The sequence below is a fragment of the Arctopsyche grandis genome, chromosome 11, assembly GCF_051622035.1.
Source record: "Arctopsyche grandis isolate Sample6627 chromosome 11, ASM5162203v2, whole genome shotgun sequence".
Taxonomy (NCBI): Eukaryota; Metazoa; Arthropoda; class Insecta; order Trichoptera; family Hydropsychidae; genus Arctopsyche; species Arctopsyche grandis.
Genome location: NC_135365.1, coordinates 13,524,212 through 13,530,782, shown reverse-complemented (window position 1 = coordinate 13,530,782; position 6,571 = coordinate 13,524,212). Strand labels below are relative to the sequence as shown.

The window sequence follows — 6,571 nt, the reverse complement described above, 5'->3', positions numbered from 1 at the left end:
TTCTCACCCACCCACTTCTCGTCCCCCCCTTCATCCTTTTTGGTCCATCGTTAATTGAAGTCGACACTTTTCAATTAAATAATCCGGCCGAATACTCGGCGGCGGCCGCTCATTCAATAAAAGAATCTCGACGCATTCGCTTTTGATTGGAATCAAAGAGCCGAAGACTAAAAACGGGCTAATTAATGTTTATTTATTTAATATACTTGGGGGAGGCGGCAAAGCCGATAGGCCCAAAATGTGCCTTAATTTATTCAAACTCTCGTCATGCATGGGTGTAATGATTTAAATTCGCGCGTTGTATCAACACATTTCATATTCAATAAGACTGTGCGAGAGTTTATAATCGAAAATCTAGTTAGTGTTCGTGATGTCGCTCTAAAATAGTACACGGAAACGCAATCTAATAATCCATCCACCTTGGCTAAAACATTGCGAAATTAATTTCAACGTATTGCAACGCAGAATTATTCGGTTGAATTATTTCCGACGAAGGCTTTGTTCGGGGAAATTGTTAATAGAAAAGATGACACTCCGCCGTTCCAATTGTGGGAAAACCTCATCAAAATTTAATTATATTCTCAAATATCTGCTCAATAAATTGATTCATGTTGAATGAATTTAGATTAACCACAGTCCACAATATATGTATATATTGTACAATTATATGGGGCAATAATTGACCAAACGCAGACAAATATAAAAGATGTTTCAAACTACAGAAGTTAAACTTCTTTACACAAACCCTACCTACATATAAGTCGTTATATTTGAAAGTCCAATTTTCAGTTCCAAATTATTATTATTTCAGTTCCAAATTATTATTATTTCAGTTCCAAATTATTACTATTTCTGTTTGACTTAATTCACAAATTTTTGTCACTTCTTTAAATTCGATATTTCCAGAATCTCGGAAAAGCAGAAAAGTATTAAAGTTACCAGTATATTTAAATATTTTTAAACGCAAATCATAATATTTAATGTCTTGTGAGATATTTCTCGAAAGGAAAAAAACTTTTGCCACTTTCAAATATAACGGCTCATGTACGTATACTGCATATACACCAGGTAGCAAAAACCAGGTAACCGCCTCTCGGCCAATATAGCATTTCCTGGAGACTAAATAACATTGTACATCTGAAATGCTACTAGTCGACATCGGATAAAATAGCCCACAGATTCTAAATGTGTATATATGAGTGAAATAGTTTTACAAACCATATTTCAAAATATACATATACATATTTAAACAACCCACTTAAAACAAAAAATAAATATATTTATTCATTTATATACGTACATTTACCTATATATTATAAATAAATCAGCCAGCAGTATGGCTCAATGGTAGCGTGTGTGTTTAGCACCAAGTGATCAGTGGGTTCGATTCGCTATACTGCTGGTAAGATTTGGGGGTATTTGTGACTCCAAATCGATCGCTTCTTATCAAAGTTTTCCAATTTTCTCTCATCATTGTTGAAACGGTTCCTCAAAATTGGCAAAAAATCATCTTTCCTGTTGTCACAAATCTTCTGTATTTCTTGTATGTACAATTTGTAAAAAATATGTACAAATCTAAATCCATAGGTGTCTCAATGGATAAATTAATTAATTGTTATTTCGTGTTCTTCAGCTTCTCGAGATACAGTGATTTATGTAATAATAAAATTCTGCATTGTTTGTAATTAATTGTCCAGGAAGGCACATTGGGGTCTTCCTTTCAAGCCTTCCTGGTATATATGTATCTATGTAAAATAAAATAAAATAAAATATATACGGTCAAAAGGATTTAATATAGATTTTGACATAGAACTACATACATCTATATTCGATAATTTAATAATTTTACAAATAAATAATTGTTGTCAATATTACGCGGGACGTCTCTATAAATACGCTACAACGCACAGATTACAATCGGATCAAATTACTTATAAAATGTATCCCATGTTGTTTATTGTGTGTTTTTGAATGCATTGAGCAATTTTTACCGATGCTTGCCCATCTTGTGAGTAATATAAACAAACAACAAACATCAAATACGACTGATGCTAAAATTATTTAGTGGACAATCGTCACTTGACAACAATATGACGCCTAAAGCCACTTTTATTAATATAAAATTTCTCTGATCTCGCATAGCAATAGTCCTTAAAACGCTGAATTCAGATATAACGATGCATTGTTTCAAAAATAATTGTTAGTTTGATGACTTATGAGGCTTGCAGTATTTCGTCAAGTTTAAAGCCATTTAAGGAATAAACAACCGTAAAACACAAAACTATTTCTAATTCAAATAATATTTACAATTCAACGGTAGGTACAATACAATAACATAAAATATGAAGTACATACATAAATGAATCTTTGTAAAATATTTGATTTGCGTTAAATATGCCGTCTACATTTTCTAAGCCTTCTCATACTCGAACTATTTTTATTAAAAGTTCTACATAACTAATAAAATATTCATTAAAATGTACTTATTTATACTAATGTACGTACATTCTCAACTTTATAATAAAATTTAATTTTAATCTCCACCTGAGCAATTTCACTATGGCAGCGATGGTTGATTTCGTTGTTTTGTCCTTGCTCTAACAATCTCCGCTGAAAATGTGCAACGGATGCACCGCACAGTACGTTTTGATTAGGGCTGCTGCGAGACAAGTGCATTTGCCACCAACACAAAAACAGTGTTTCAGCTGCTGAAAGCCGCGTATCCCATAAAAGCCAGAGGTCTGAAATTAGGTTCGTGTCGGCGAATGTCCGCCTAATGGTCGCCACCTTTAATTACCCGTACGGATTTATAAACGCGAATGCGTGCGCGTTGAATTTATGTGTCGGCCAGGTGTCGCCAAGTGGCCCCTACCTTTCTGATATCGGTTTCTAATTACTCGCGTTAATAGCCCTGCACCGAGCGGCTACGGATTCCCAAACGTGCTCAGATTCAATACATGCTTTCGGCGCAAAAACATAAATTGGATATGTATGAAATATAATACGAATATGCTGGAGCTGATGTGAATTCAGCTGATTTTTTACAAAACAACTTATAAAATATATACATATGTGAACATCATTGGAATCATCAATAGTTTCGTTCATTAAAACTTGCCGCACTGTGGTGCATAGCGAGTGACCAGGACTTATATTTTATTTTATTTCTCCAAATATACTGAATACATGGTCTTCATATTTTATGTATTCCTAATCAAACCCTCTATGATTCGAATTATTTCATTACAAAATAAAAACATTGATCAATATCAACAGAAATAATTATTTTCGCGGGAAGTTCCTCGTACACGTGCCTCACAGATGCGAAAGAAGGGGGGAATTCAGTACGCGCCGCGCTCAAGGATCAGTGTTAGAATGATATCCACCTTGAAATGACCGTTCTCTTACAGCCGTTATTTTTTTTTTCATTTCTTACACTTATTCTATACTAGTAGTCTTACCTGGCTTCGCTTGGTATTTGAAATATAAACCGCTTAAACATGACTAATCTTATAGTAAACATTTTATTAAATTTATTTGAATAGCTTTATTTTCGAATCGAAAAAAAATAAATCGAATGTGTTGTCTACGAACCAACCAACCAAGGTTACATATATTCAAAGTCTGTTTCTAAATTATATATTAGATTATTCGAAGTTTAGTAAATCGTAAAATGGTTTTTATATCTAATTACAATAATTAACCTCGCAGATTTTGCATTATTTTAACTTACAACACACATTTTTGACTGGACGCTTGGCGTCCACCACAGTGGCTAGCGAATTTTTTAGCACCGGTAAGGCAAGTCGTTTGTGAAACTTTATATAAGACTTCGTAATTTTTTTGACTAATTTTAGTGACGATATTACCTAATTACTTTTACACTTTTTCAAGTCGCAGCTATCGCCTATATGCTCTACATACATGGAATAGTTGAACATCACAAATAGACTCAATTCAATTAAATCTCTAAATTTTTGTATAATAAACAACAACAATTTTCAAATAACATTCACTTTATTTTATTCCTTTGACACACAAACCTAAGTAGTAATTTTCAAAGTATTATTTTTATATGAAACTACATCTGTATGTACTTCTTGTATGGTTTCGAGAAAATAAATTCAAGTTTTAAATTTTAAATAAAATACGATGTCAAAGGAAAAAGTAAATAAAACTAAACGAAAGCTATTTTTATGAACAGAATATGTAGATGGTTACGGAAATTTACTTTGTGAGATGTTTTCTCTAATAAAAATGTGCGCTTTAAATCCAGATTGAAAACATACATTTACTGTCCATAGTAAAGATTCGTTTATATTATCGAGCAATGCACGTAAATAGCTCGGCACAGCACTGCACGGAAAAGACAACTTCTATTCATACTATTCAGTGCCACTCGTTTTCAGCACGTTCATACATGTTTTATACGAGTGAAGGCAAAATCGGCTTAAATATACATTACTGAGCTCAACGATATGGCACAATATCACTTCGTATCGTCTAAGTCAATATTATAAAAATATATCATTTCCGGAAATATTTATTTGTTGTTTAAAGAAGCCGGTTCTGCTTTATAAATTTTGGTGACATGCACTGCTCTATAATATGAAGATATTGTGTCGGTTTCTGCCGTTTTGGATAAGCCTTGAGCATATAACGGAACATATGAATGTGTCCATGTAGAATGTACTAAAGAATATTTTACGTATTGCTGTTTACGTGCAGTTGCCAGCTTGAACTAGTATAAATGAACTGGTATAAATGAACTGGTATAAATGAGCCTTAATGTTTGTGTGTGTACTTTTCGTTCAATATGGATAGATGAGCATTTCAAGCATCCAACAATTCCTATGTGAAAATTAGAATGCAAATTTATTGGCAACCGATTGAGGCTAGTTTAAATCGATCTCTCAGTAATGTCGCGTTTAAATATCGACTCCAAATGTCATTTATTTTAAGCCGATCGCGGAACGCATTCAACCCTCTTATAACCTTTTGTTTCCGCACTTTTTAATATCGACAAACATTTCAGGCAGTAAAAACACTCCATTTCATTTAAATGTTGAAAAATTCGTCCAGAGTTAGCACCGAACCTTTCAGACTTTAAAAAGTCCCATTCCTTCGCCGCAATAAACGTCAACGCATTAGGACGATGGTCAATAAATGCAACTTTTATTCGTTTTCAATATTCACTTTACGTTTCGGATGAAGGTTTTATTGTACGTTAAGTCACACACAATCGCAATTTATCCCTGAGAGTTCGGAAAGGTCGCACATAATAGGTTGTAAAGTGTAATGGTTATAAGAACCGCCCACTCCGCCTACCCCTGTTCGTTTGTAAGACTTCCCCTTGCTAGGAACGGAGATGACTTTCGAGGATATCTCGATGAGGATCTAATTTATGTCCTTTCACACCTAAACTTACTTAATTGTGTGAAAATACCCGAGAGCCGCAGCTCCTATCGTTTGTATTTGCTTACAATGAGGAAATTATTTTTTATACATGTATACCTATGTATAAAATAATTATAATTAAATAAAAGATTAAAAAAAATCCTTCGAACCGGATTTGAACCAGTGACCTATGGATTACTACGTCATATTCAGCTACAGTCCACCGCTCTACCAACTGAGCTATCGAAGGCACGTTCTTTCCATTCACTTATCGACTTTGGTATGAAAAATAGCTTTAAATATTATATTAATATATTTTGTATTGTAATATTTATATTACAAAATTTTTATATATGTAATTATTTCTTAAATTATTATTTTATATATTGATAATACAAATCCGGTTTAAAAAATCACCGCTTTATTTTGAATGTATTAGTACCGATTTCAATTTAGCATATCTGGGAATAGTTATTAAATTAAATCTTTCAGAGCTAGTTTTTTTCCCTTCCCAGAAGTAAATTAACATTAAATATTAAAGAAAATCAATTAGTATTGCATTATTAGTATTTAAATTACATAGCAACAAGTAAAAATTTCATAGCAAGTGTTTTATAGCCATATAGTTATTTGCACTGTACCATTTGTTTGATCATTGTTTAATACCTACAGTGGCGTCGCTAGGGGGGGGAGGTGTCACCAAAAAATATTTTTTATTAATTATTAATATTTTTTAAATTATTATGACTTACGAGAGAGAAGCGCCAAAAGAGAATATAAGTTCACACGTTGTTTCTGGATTGCTTCTTTGTCTGACTGAATCTTCTTCTTAAGAACTTCTTACCTATAGGTACATTTGTTTATACCAGGAAGCCCTAACAGGCAACCCCAGTGCGCCTTCCTGGCCAGAAACATTTTAAATTTGATACAAATATTATTAGTACTATACAAAGTACATAAATACATATCAATTAATATTCACAGAGATTTGTAAATTTGCAGTATTTTTAACAATTAAGCGTAATTCAGTAAATACATATCAATTAACATCCACGGATACATTTATGGTCAAATTTGTAAATTTGCAGCATTTTATACAATTCAGCGAAATTCGAGATTGATGAAAACTCGAGATTTTCGGCAAGGTTGCCAATTCGTTGGAACCGTTTTAATG

At 32.8% G+C, this 6,571-nt stretch overlaps 1 non-coding gene across 1 annotated transcript; it reads right to left on the bottom strand.

The window, feature by feature from the left end:
• Positions 1 to 5,557: 5,557 nt before the first annotated feature.
• On the bottom strand, positions 5,558 to 5,647 carry TRNAY-GUA (transfer RNA tyrosine (anticodon GUA)). Its single transcript is given in 2 exon segments — positions 5,558 to 5,593; positions 5,611 to 5,647. It is a non-coding gene; the product is annotated as a tRNA-Tyr (tRNA).
• Between the last annotated feature and the right edge of the window lie 924 nt (positions 5,648 to 6,571).